Source organism: Opisthocomus hoazin, chromosome W (genome assembly GCF_030867145.1).
Source record: "Opisthocomus hoazin isolate bOpiHoa1 chromosome W, bOpiHoa1.hap1, whole genome shotgun sequence".
NCBI classification, from domain to species: Eukaryota; Metazoa; Chordata; class Aves; order Opisthocomiformes; family Opisthocomidae; genus Opisthocomus; species Opisthocomus hoazin.
This window is the reverse complement of record NC_134453.1, coordinates 36,783,569-36,796,444: the sequence shown is the minus strand read 5'-3', so window position 1 is coordinate 36,796,444 and position 12,876 is coordinate 36,783,569. Positions and strand designations below refer to the sequence as shown.

Below are 12,876 nucleotides of genomic sequence, written 5' to 3'. Positions count from 1 at the left end.
TCAGCGAGTTTGCTGATGATACAGAACTGGGAGGAGTGGCTGATACCCCGGGGGGTTGTGCTGCCATCCAGAGGGACCTCGACGGGCTGGAGAAATGGGCAGGCAGGAGCCTCGTGCAGTTCAGCAAGGGGAAGTGCAAAGTCCCGCGCCTGGGGAGGAACAACCCCATGCACCAGTATATGCTGGAGGCCGACTGGCTGGAAAGCAGCTTTGCAGAAAAGGACGTGGGGGGCTCCTGGTGGACACCAAGTTGAACGCGAGCCGACAACGTGCCCTTGCCGCAAAGGCGGCTAAGGCTATCCTTAGCCCGATATAGAGGAAAGCAGGGTTTATGTATGTTACACTACAGTTGTGTAGAGCAATCGAATTGCTCGCTCTCCCCGGGGGTGCAGGGCACCACAGACCACCCTCGGGCAGCTTTGGGGGCTCTGCCTATTTTTCTAAAAGCCTCCTACCCAGCTTAGCGCAAGTCCTATCTTGATCTGCCCTCCAGCCCTCAAGCCACCAGTGCTGAACACACGCTTTGTATTTTATTTTCTCCCGGGAGGCGTGCAGCTTAGAAACGGCTGCAATTGAAGTGGGGCTTTCAGGGAACAATTTAGAGCACCTTCTGTTGGCTCTGCGAAATGTTCTGAAAAGTTAAGGCCTGCCCTGCCCTGGCAAAAGCAGTCATGTGACTGGAGGGAGCAGCGCCAAAAAGCCACAAGCACGTTTGGGGTGGACTTGCTGCGGTAATAAATAACAGTAAGCAGTACTTCTAGCTACACCAGCCTCTTGTGAGACCTCGTTGCCCGCCCACAGGGTCGCAGCACTACACGGCGCAGATCCCTCCGCGGACTCGGCCAACGTCTTCTCCCTCCGCCCCCGGGTCGGATCCCTCCGCGCCCCGAGAGCACGCAAACTCCCTGAGCCCCGGCAAGCACCAGGTCGACGAGGGCGGCCCCGCCAGGGGGGCGGGGACAAGCGAAAACGACAGACGAGACAGCCCATCGAGACGCGGGATCGGCCGGCGGCGATCTGGCGGCCCAATGGGCGCCGCGGAGGGCCTGGCCGAGTGGAGGAAGCGCGGGGGCGACAAGGGGCGTTGTCGTGGCTGACGAGATTATTGGGGCGCCGCCACTGTCTTCGGGAAGGCGCTTCCTCGCCAACGTCATCTGCGAGGACGAGGAGGTCGCCGCGGCTTTGCTCTGTGCGCGGTCCCCCTTCCCTTCCCTTCCCTTCCCTTCCCTTCCCTTCCCTTCCCTTCCCTTCCCTTCCCTTCCCTTCCCTTCCCTTCCCTCCCCCGCGCTCGCAGGCACCCTGAGCCGAGGGCCCGTTGCGCGGTGCCCGGGAGCGCGGCAGGGTGGGTGGAGGGACGGGGGACGGGCGGGGCCTCTCTGGGTTGTGGCGCTCTCTACTGCACCATCCCTAAAACATCGCGCTTCTTCGGTGCCCCCCCCGGCTGCCGCGGCGCGTACTGGGTTGCTGGTGCTGTCCGGCTCGCCTCGGTTCCCAGCCCCACCGTGGCGCGTGCGCGCGTGCGCAGAGGAGGGCCTCTGACGGTAACGCTCTTGGTGGCAGCCGCAGACGTTTGCCGCGTGATATCCCTTTGGCACTGCAAGTCGTGCAAAGTTTGCTGCCGAGGGATGGGAGCGGTCCTGCCTCGTGTAGGATGATAGTCTTGAAACCGTAGATTAAGCACACGCAGTCAGTGTCCTCGGGGATTCGGCTGGGGGGGGGTGGGGATGTGGGGGGTGTGTAAACAGTGGACGTCTGAGTAGCGACCGTAAGGAGTTAGTTCTGCATAGGAGAAATGCAGGTCCTGATGTGCCTCGTAATAGCGTTATAGAGATTTCACAGCTCTGCTGTGCAAGGCTTTGGTTCTGAAGCCCCAAACTGGATTATTAAAGCAAAGAATTACAGCTTTTCTTATTTTTCGTGAAAAACAAACAAAAAAAAACAAATCTAGAAACCGGTCATCCTGCAGGCTGCAAAAGCTTCCCAGATCTCGTTGCTGTGGTGAGGTGGGGCCGTGATAACAGCATGCTTGCAAGGTTCACGGATGCTGGTGCACCACGACGTGCTAGGAACTCGAGCGAGCTGCTCAGACTTGGGGGGGGGGGAAAGCAGCCCTTACCTACACGATGGTAACTTTAAGTTAGTATCCCGTATCATTTTGTTATTAAACTGCTGACAGTTAACAGTTAGGGATGTCTTCTGCTCTTGAAGGTAGGGTTTATGTGCAATGTAGAAGACAGACTGGTACGCTGCACTTGCAGGCTTCCTGTGATTATGCTTTTGCTCAGTACTGGAGTTCCCTGTAGCATGGAAAACAAATGGCTGCTGATCTTCCACTTCGCCGAATTCTTTGCTGATTCAGTTAAGCCCTTTGTCTCCTGCCTCTGCGTGGACCACATCGAATGGAAAAAGTGCTTAGGAAATGGTCAACCCAAATCAAAACATACTGGAGGTCGCTAATGTGAAGTCCTGGCCCGTCTCCTTGCCCCCATCATCTTGCATGCTGAATCCCGCTTCTGGAGGGGGCTCTGTAAATACGTTGTATTTTGTGTATAGAAAGTATTGATATCACGTAAGAAAAGTCAACGTTTCGGCTTGCGTTTGGGGTATCCGGTAACCTGCTTCTGCACGAGTTCAGTGGGGCATATTGATTTGCTTAAGCTATTGCCTTTCTCTGAAGCCAATTACGTTGTAACTGTTTGCTCTTCCTCCAGTGCCTTGCGTTCCGTGATCTTTCACCCCAAGCTCCGACGCTTTTCCTAGTCATGCCTAAGGAGCCAATTATCAGGTTATCTGAAGCAGAAGGTTCTGGTGAATCTGTAAGTACTGGGGAAGCTTTCTGTATACTAAACTGTACCTGTAATTAGTTCCTAATTTACTAGACTCTTTCCCTCTTGATAGGGCGCGGTAGGCTATTTTGGGTTTTCTGGCGCTGTAACCTTTTGCCTCTAGCTTGTAACGGAACTGAGCTTTTTGACTGAAAGTAGGGATATAAAGCACTGCTCATCCCTGGGTATGTACTTCTGGTGCAAAATGCGGTGTCGCTTTGGAGCGCAGTCTGATGCCTGTTGTCATGGTTGAGAGAGAGAGGAAAATGTCGGTTGCAGGCGGACAGACGGTAGTTTGAAGCGCAGTGGCTGAATTGCTAGGAATTGGCTAACTGGTTTCTCTGGGTGGTTCTCTGCTCTCCTTCCTTCCCTTCCTGCCCTCTCCCCTCTTTGTGTGTGGCTTTTTATTTTATTTGTTTACGGTTTTGTACTTCCTTTCTCCAGCTTCTTGGGCATTTAATGCCCGCTGGGAAGAAGCGTGCTGCTCACCTGGGCCTGACACATGGATTCCGGATGGTTGTGGATGAAGGGCCCGAGGGTGGGCAGCCTGTCTGTCGCGTACATCTACGTATTCTGGGTGGCCGTCAGTTGGGCTGGCCGCCTGGCTAAGATTTTTGCACCGCAAGAGTTGCCCCACGTGTACGAACCGCCACTGAATGGATTTCGTCTGTTGCCCGTCAATCTAGCTACTGTCGATGTCTCATTTTTTGTGACGTGTGTCTGTGGAAGGTAACAAAGGCTTTTGAGCAGCAGTTGCACAATAAAGATTTAGCATGGGGATATCACCTCTGTCTTGAGCGTCTTACTGAGGGAAATAGTTCTGCAAGTTAAAATGGTGTCTCCCCGGAGCGTAAGTATGTGGAATGTTTCAGTCTGTTAACAGCGTTCTGTAGATAGGCAGTGATTTGGCCAGTCATTTGAAGCGTGACGCTGGAACCGCTTGGCAGTCTCCTGCGTCTTGTGGGAAGCAAACGCTTAGCTTTTTGGAAGTGGTACACAAATGTACATAAAGCCAGTGTAGGCCGCTGCTAACACTTTAGAAAACGCTGTACGTGACGCTACAGGCGTGCCATACGAGGGTGGTTTTGGCACAGTGCAGTGTGTTGGAGAAGCATCCAACTCCTGTTGGAGCACTTTATCCCTTTTCTGGTGAGGAGGGATATGGTAGGGGAAAACACTCGGTCTGAATGGCAGCTGTGGGGCTTCCATAGCACAGTGGAATCTCTCTTTTGTCGGTTTGGGTCAGCTGTCCTGGCTCTGTCCCCTCCCAACCTCTTGCCCACCCCCAGCTTTCTGGAGTTTGGGGGTGGTTGGAGAGAGAGCCTCCATGCTGTGGGAGCACTGCTCAGCAGTTAGTCAAAACATTGGTGTGTTACAACTGCAAAGCACAGCACTGTGAGGGCTGCTATGGGGAAAGTCGCCTCCATCCCAGCCAGGGCCAAACCAAAACTACATCGCGGGGAGACGGCAAACTTCATCTTTCTTTAATGGCTTTTAAAAAAGGGAGATGGGCACGGGAAAGCAGGGCGATCCTTCGTTGCCCTTGAAACACCGTGTTACTGAGGCACCAGAGACGCCCACTGGAAGGCGTCTTCATCTCTTCTGTATCCCCAAGCAATGGGGTGAAGTTTGGTGATGCGGGCGTGTAAGTAACGCGAGGCCTTCACCTTTATTTAATCTTCCCGGGGAGAAGTTCTGGCTGTGTAAACTCCCTAAGGTATCCCGAAGGTGTTCCCGCTTCTGGGGGCGGGGGAATTCTGAAGCAGCTAGGCATGGCTCATACATTCAGAGAGACCGGGTGATTGCCGTAGGTTTAGGAGGTCTCTGGCGCCTGGTGGAATCTATGTCTCGCCTCGCTGGCAACGTTGCCGATACTTTGTTCCAAACCAGAGAGAGCAAAGGGTTATTAAACGGTGATCCGCTGAAGAATCGTAGCATCCTGGAGCAGCCCAGGTGGGCAGGGACCTCGAAAGATCGTCTGGCCCAGCCTTTTGTGGCAAAGGGAGCCTAGATGAGATTATCTAGCACCCTGTCCAATCGCATCTTGAAAACCTCCAGCGTTGAGACAAAATGTCTGTCTTGTATCGAGATGAAACCTCTCTCCTGGTGCAACTTGTACCCGTTGCCCCTTGTCTTCTCCATGTGGCTCCTCGCGAAGAGAGCACCTCCGGCCTCTTTGTAGCCACCCTTTAAGTACTGGTACTGGCATGCTGTGACGAGGTCCCCCCTGAGCCTTCTCTTCTCCAAGGGAGAAAAGACCCAACTCCTTCAGCCTTTCCTCACAGGGCGGGTTCTCCAGCCCTTTGATCGTCTTTGTGGCCCTCCTCGGGACCCTCTCCAGTCTGTCTGTGTCTTTTTTCGGTTTGTTGTTTTTCTGGGTTTTTTTTGAATTGTGGGGACCAGAACTGGACACAGCGCTGCAGGTGCAGCCTGCAGGGGTGACCTCTGTGAGAAGAGGCCAGGGTCTGCCCTGGGCTGGACACAGCTGGTTCCAGCCAGCTAGGCACCGGACTCGCCGCAGGCCAAAGCTGAGCAACTCGGCGAAGCTGGTGGTGCCCCTGTGAAAACATCCGCTTAAAGTTAGTATGGGATACAAAGATGATCGCGTAAGCTTACTTGTACGTATCTTAAATGTTAGATGCATGCAAAAAAAGGTCACTTACCAACCCATCGATGCCTGGTGTCAGGTAAGGGATCTCTCGGCCTCGAGGGGTAACCTTTGGGGGGCGTCCCTACTCAAGGGGAGATCGCCGCCGCGCAGCCAGCTGCTATGGAGGGAGAGCTCGACGGACCCTGATGGCCGCACATATTTCTAGCGTAAAGTGGTTGAGTCGTAGTCAGATTTTCTGCCGTGTTCACGCAGTTTTGGCCGCTTATCAGCCCAGTCTCCAGCCAAACCGGTTTGTTGGGTTTGGTGCTGGGTTCTCACTGATAGCCTCACACAACAGGACTAACTTCGGTTAACAGAACCTCCTGGGAACTTTAAATCCCTGAAGTCATTTCTCAAAATTTGAGGAAAGATTGTAGGTGAGCTAGTGAACCCTTGTGGCAATCGGGTCCATGTCAGTTGTTTCCCTTGCCAGGTAAAGGCAAAGATATTAATTGACTCTCTTCAGCAACAGGAATACTAAAAAATGCTCCAGTTAAATCTAAAACAGTATAATATTGAGCGCACGCAGGTATCCGAGTAAGAATTAAACTGGGGTCAGGGACTACAGGATGTGGGGAAATAACATGTTCATTTACAGCACAGAGATCTCGAACAAATCTATACTCTGGGTCCCCGTCTTTATCTAATAATCGATGTTTGCTTACGGGTAGAATAGGAGTATTATAAGGACTTTGACATTCTCTAAGTGTGCCCTTTCTCAAGAAAGACTCGGTTTGTTTATGTATACTCGGTATAGCTTCATCAACAATGGGGTACTGTGGTATCGAAGGGGGCGAGCCTCCTTTTGTTTTAATAATTACCGGTTCTGCAGATAAGAGCAATCCTGCGTCTTCACAGAATCACAGAATGGTAGGGGTTGGAAGGGACCTCTGTGGGTCATCTAGTCCAACCCCCCTGCCGAAGCAGGGTCACCTAGAGCAGGCTGCATAGGACCTTGTCCAGGCGGGTCTTGAATATCTCCAGAGGAGGAGATTCCACAACCTCCCTGGGCAGCCTGTTCCACTGCTCCGTCACCCTCAGAGGGAAGAAGTTCTTCCTCATGTTCAGACGGAACTTCCTATGCTTCATTTTGTGCCCATTGCCCCTTGTCCTGTCGCTGGGCACCACTGAAAAGAGTCTTCGCTAGAGTTACTCCATAGTTCCCGGGGAACCGCTTCGAGTCCTTGAGGAATTCTAGAAGATAAAACTTCGTCCTTGGGGATGTGTATAATTTCAGATCCTGTTATTACCAATTGGATTCCGCTAGGAGCAAGAAGTATCTGAGTGCCAAATTCCTGCAAAAGGTCACATCCCAGCAACGATACGGGTGAATTTGGGGAGATCACAAACCTTCCCCCCACGCCAATTTTCCGGCCAAAATAATAGGAAGGGGTGTAGAGAGGTATTTTACTTCTTCTCCTACAACTCCCCGTAGAATTACCTTTTCTTCTGAAACTTGTGGAATGGCATAGCTTAATAGAGACAACGTTGCTCCCGTATCTACTAAAAACTGAACAGAAATCCCATTTACCTTTGCAGGAACTCGTCCGTACTCATTTACCTCTACTCCTTCGAGGGACATTTTCGCGTTTCTCCGGCAAGTGTGGAGTCTCTAATATTTCACTGCGAATGAGGACGCGGTGGATATGCAGGGGTGGCTCCTCGTCCAGGACTTCTTGGGCGAAGCGGACATTCCCGTTGAAGATGTCCTAAATTTCCACAATAAAAACATTCTAGAGTATTAGAAGTTGACTGGTTTTGAAATGGGGGAAATGGGGCTCTTCCCCCACGTCCTCTGCCCCTCGGGTTTCCTCTTGAGAGACCCCTACCTCTTCCCCTGGGGTTGTAAGTTTGTGTTATAGCAGCTGCCAATAGACTGATTTCCCTCTCCTTTCCCTGTCGTTCTCGCTTTCTTTCCTGTTTCTGTTTCTCACTCTCTCTCTCTCTTCTGTTTTTCTTCGTCTCTTCCGTCACAAACAAAGGTAGCAATACTAAGTATTTCAGTTAAGGTTTCCCCTTGCCATCCTGGCATGTGCTTTTTAAAATATTTATTAATGTCTGGGGATGATTGTTCCACAAAAACACTAATGGCTAGTGGTTCCTGAAAATTTTCCCTTGTCATCCCCCCATACTTTAATAAAGTTGCTTTTAGCTGTGTCCAGTAATCGCTTGGATGTTCATCAGGTTTTTGTCTGCACTCTAAAACTTTTGTCCAATTTGCAGTCTTTTCACCACACTGCCGCACGGCATCTAATAATTGCCGGACAGCAACCTGGTAGGCTTGCATGCCATCTGGAGTAGTTAGGTCGCAAAGAGGATTTTCAGTGGGCCAGGGGTTTACCCCTTGCCCTCTTTGAGCAATTTCTCTGTCCTTTTGGAAAATCTTTTCTCTTTCATCCATCTGGAATAATTCTCTCAACAGAGTTTTCACATCATTCCGATTAGGAGTATAGTCAGTAACTATTCCAGACGACATTTGTGCACGTTTTTCGGCATCATCTCTCAGTCTTGGCATTTTACTTTGCCACATAATTAAATCTCTCATAATTAACCTCCTCGGCCTCTGGGGCGGAGGGAGGAGAGCTCACTTTTGTCTTAGGTGGTTTACGCCTTCGATAAGCCCAATTATACCATATATGCCAATAATCAATATCCTGGCTGCCAGAATCTTCCAATATTATCCTTAAAAATTTTAATTTATGGAGTTTAAAGGTTGTTCCTGTAGGAGGCCAAATATCCATAGGTCGTCCTCCTCCTCTAGTCCGAGTCAGGAACGGCCATTCCTCCTGGCACAGCAAAATTAACCTTCGCTCCTGTAAAGTTTGTGCCAAAGTTATTTGCTTCCAATTCTCTAAGACCTCAGCAAGGGGCGTCCCCCTTCCAACGCTGGGTACAGTTCCCATTTTCACAAAAATTCTAATGGACTTAGCTAAGCTCTTAGCAAGTTTAAACACAAGAGTACTCCCAGTTTTGTCTGGAATCACCCGTGCCCAAGTCTCGTAGGTGAACTCACCTATTGTTGCCGGCAAGTGAGCGTTGGTAAGGGGCTTGTCCAGAGGATTTCCTGGCTCTCCTTCCTCTTGTGTCCTAGAGTCCCATCTGGGGTGCCATCTCTACAAGGGAAAAACCAGACGTGAGTACCTCTAGGTTTGCTTTATTGACAACTCGGAGTTGGGCCATCACCTGAGTGAGTGGCAAAGCTCAACTCGCTTAGACCAGTTTATATACATTTCTTAAACCGATTGCATCAAGTCTAGAATCTTCATAAGTTTCTAAGCAACCGTCCAGTTCCTTAAATACATCATTTATTCAATTCTCTCTGTTCTTCTCTCTTAGCAGAATTCCCCCTCGCTGGTTGCAGGTCCCGTTTGGTTTCAGGGTCGGCTCGGGGTCGTCGCCTGTCCTTTATCTTCTTCTGTGAATTCTGTTTGGTACAATTCTGAGAAAGACTTCGAGAGGCTTCAAGATGTTCTATTAAAAGTTTAGTTAAAGCGAGCAATTTTCTCATACAAAAAGTTTCCTTCTATACTGCGATACACCTGTTTCAGATAATTAATCATCTTTTGTTAATATTGTCTTTGTGTGATTAGCTTGACTGGGTTTTAAGCCAGTCTCGGGTGGGTCTGTACAAGGGACAAGGCTGAGAACAACATCTCAGGCCTTTCGAGTGGCATTCTGGTTGCATTTAGCCTTATACTATAGTTAACTTATTCTAACCTAAATTCTTAACTTTTTCGAGTAAATACAACATTTTCTACAGCCTCACACAACAGGACTAACTTGGGTTAGGCCTGCTTGTTGAGCATCTGCCTGGACCAAAGTTCAGTTAGTTTGGACAGGAGGAGCGCATCCGTCACAGCAGGCTTCCCCTAGCAATGACCCCAGAGCTCTGAGGGCGGTAGTCAAGGGCATGGGGGCCCAGGTGGTGTTCTCCTCAGTCCTGCCAGTGAGGGGAAAGGGTGGGAGGAGGAGGAGGAGGAGGAGGAGGAGGAGGAGGAGGGCACTGATAATGCGGGTCAATAATTGGCTGCGGAGCCGGTGCTGGCGACAGGGGTTTGGGTTCTTATGACCGTGGGACCCTGTCTGCGGATCAGCGTCTGCTTGGGGGAGAGGGGATCCACCTCACTAAGCGGGGCAAAGGTATTTTTGCCAGTAGGCTAGCTGACCTCATTAGGAGGGCTTTAAACTAAGAACGAGGGGGAGGGAGAGAGTAACCAGCAGCCCTGCGAGGGAGTGAGGGACAGGGTCAATGAGCAAAGGGCAGGGGGTGATGTGACGGGAAGGGATCACAAAATCAACAAAAGGGGGCTTAAGCGGGGTCACCTCCAGCACTTGCATGTAAGCAAGGAAGTGCCTACAAGGCACCATCATGGTGATACCTGTAAATGTAAAATTTCCACTTACCAGAGTGATTGTAATGAAACTGAAGTAGATCCTTGCTGATTTGAGAAGACAGGAAAGCGCTAAGATAAAGAGGCTCCTAAACGACACTACTTGGACAAACTTGACTTGCTGTTTTGGGGAGGGATAGGAAAGCTCTAAGATAGAGAGACTCCTAAATAATGTTATTTGGACAGCTCAGCCTTGGGAGGGCAGATGCACCAAGCTACAGAGGTAAAGAGGCACCAAGAGGGTGACAAGACCGGAGCAAAACAACCTGGAAGGACATGGTATACGTAATCTTAGACCTGAGTTTGCGCAGAAACAAAGGTCGACCAGCAGACACTGTGATGAGGAGTATAAGCCTTCATCTTGAGACCCTCAAAGACCACCCGAGGACGCTAACAGACATGCGTTAAAGACATTAACATATGCTAATTAGTTTTTGGAAAAGTCATGAATATGCTAAGCATTTCTCGGAAATATAATGAATCTGTATATTGTGATTGTATCTAACCTGAAATGACAGGGTGTTTGGCGTGCACGTTTGGAGGAGAGATCCCCCGTGTGCCCAGCGCTGCAATAAAGAATACCTGCTTAACAGTCTGCCAACTATTGAGTCTTCAATTCCGGCTTTTCACGGCATCAATGGAGAAATCCCCAGAGCCCCTTCTAGGGAGTCAACGTGCTGGGGTGCCTCTCTGAAGTGCCTGCACGCTAACGCGCGCAGTATGGGGAAAAAGCACGAGGAGAGGTGCTCTGCTGGACCTCCTGCTGAACAACAAGGAGGGGCTCGTTGGGGATGCAAAGGCCAAAGGCAGCCTTGGCTGCAGCGGCCGTGAGATGGCGGAGTTCAGGATCCCGAGAGGAGGGTAAAAAGCAAGCTCGCAACCCTGGACTTGAGGAGAGCCGACTCTGGCCTCTTCAGGGATCTGCTTGGAGGCGTCCTGTGGGATAGGGCCCTGGAGGGAAGAGGGGCCCAAGGAAGCTGGTTAATATTAGAGGGTCACTTCCTCCGAGCTCAAGAGCGGTCCGTCGCAACGAGCCTTAAGGCTGCGCAAGAGGAAGGTGAGCCTGAATCCAACCTCGAGCTGACTGACGCAAGTAACTCACGAGATGAAGGAGGCTGGACGCTTGTCTGTGCTTGGGCTAGAAGGAAGAACCCTCCCCCCTCTCCTGAAGTGTCCCTACATAACAGACAGGATGCTCTGGGCTTGGGGACTGAAGAGCACGCGAGTAACGGACAGGATCCAGGACAAGCCAGCCATGCAAAGCTGACCCAACCACCGACCCGCATTCGAACCAGTGCCACCGGAAAAGCACGTAAGGTATTAGTAATTGGAGATTCCCTACTGAGAGGCACCGAAGCACCCATTTGCTGTCCAGACGGTTTCTCTAGAGAAGTCTGCTGCCTACCAGGAGCTCGCATCCGTGGCGTCACTGAGAGGCTGCCGAGCCTGGTGAACCCTACAGATTATCATCCGCTCCTACTGTTCCGTGTAGGGTGTGACGAGGCAACTTGGAACCCTCCAAAGAGACTATATGTCCCTCGGAGCAACGTTAAAAGAATCAGGAGCAGAGGTGGTGGTCTCCTCTATCCTCCCAGTCAGAGGAATGGGTCCAGGAAGGAGGAGGCGAATTGAACAGGTGAATGCCTGGCCGCGTAGCTGGTGCCATGCTCAAGGTTTTGCCTTCTGTGATCATGGATCTACCTTTGAGAAGCCGGGTCTGTTGGCAGCTGATGGGATTCACCTGACCAAGCGGGGCAAGAGGGGCTTCGCCAACGAGCTGACCAGACTCACAAGGAGGGCTTTAAACTAGACTCGGCGGGGGAAGGGGATGGAGTTTTGAGCAACAGAGAAGAGCCAGGGGCTGCTGATGCGTTAGGAACCAACAGGGGAACACCTGAGAAATGCCGCAAAGGAACTGGGGCGCGATCCTCCAAAAAGGTGATGCGGTCGACAGCCCAACTGAAGCGTCTCAACGCCAACGCGCGCAGCACGGGTAACAAACGTGGCTGAGTGAGGACCTTCTGGTCGAGCTGAAGCGCGAGAAGGAAACGCGTAGGCAGTGGAAGCGGGGACAGGCAGCCTGGGAAGAATATAAGGATGCTGCCCGGGTGCGTGGGGATGGGATCAGGAAAGCTAAGGCACAGCCGGAGCTGAATTTGGCAAGGGGTGTGAAGAATCGTAGGAAGGGCTTCTACTGGGGCGTTGGTCAGAAAAGGAAGACTAAAGACACACACCACACTACGCACACACACCACACCACACCACACACCCCCCCCCCGATAAATAAGACAGGAGATCTACAGACAGACGATTTTTTTCCTCCGTTTTCACTGGCAATCACTGTTCCCACATCCATGATCTGGATGATGGGTAGACAGACCATACCCTCAGCGAGTTTGCTGATGATACAGAACTGGGAGGAGTGGCTGATACCCCGGGGGGTTGTGCTGCCATCCAGAGGGACCTCGACGGGCTGGAGAAATGGGCAGGCAGGAGCCTCGTGCAGTTCAGCAAGGGGAAGTGCAAAGTCCCGCGCCTGGGGAGGAACAACCCCATGCACCAGTATATGCTGGAGGCCGACTGGCTGGAAAGCAGCTTTGCAGAAAAGGACGTGGGGGGCTCCTGGTGGACACCAAGTTGAACGCGAGCCGACAACGTGCCCTTGCCGCAAAGGCGGCTAAGGCTATCCTTAGCCCGATATAGAGGAAAGCAGGGTTTATGTATGTTACACTACAGTTGTGTAGAGCAATCGAATTGCTCGCTCTCCCCGGGGGTGCAGGGCACCACAGACCACCCTCGGGCAGCTTTGGGGGCTCTGCCTATTTTTCTAAAAGCCTCCTACCCAGCTTAGCGCAAGTCCTATCTTGATCTGCCCTCCAGCCCTCAAGCCACCAGTGCTGAACACACGCTTTGTATTTTATTTTCTCCCGGGAGGCGTGCAGCTTAGAAACGGCTGCAATTGAAGTGGGGCTTTCAGGGAACAATTTAGAGCACCTTCTGTTGGCTCTGC

At 51.5% G+C, this 12,876-nt stretch overlaps 1 long non-coding RNA gene across 1 annotated transcript; it reads left to right on the top strand.

Moving 5' to 3' along the window:
* The first annotated feature begins 623 nt into the window (after positions 1 to 623).
* Positions 624 to 3,610, top strand: LOC142365695 (uncharacterized). Its single transcript, XR_012766565.1, has 2 exons — positions 624 to 1,170; positions 2,712 to 3,610. It is a non-coding gene; the product is annotated as an uncharacterized LOC142365695 (long non-coding RNA).
* The last annotated feature ends 9,266 nt before the right edge of the window (positions 3,611 to 12,876 follow it).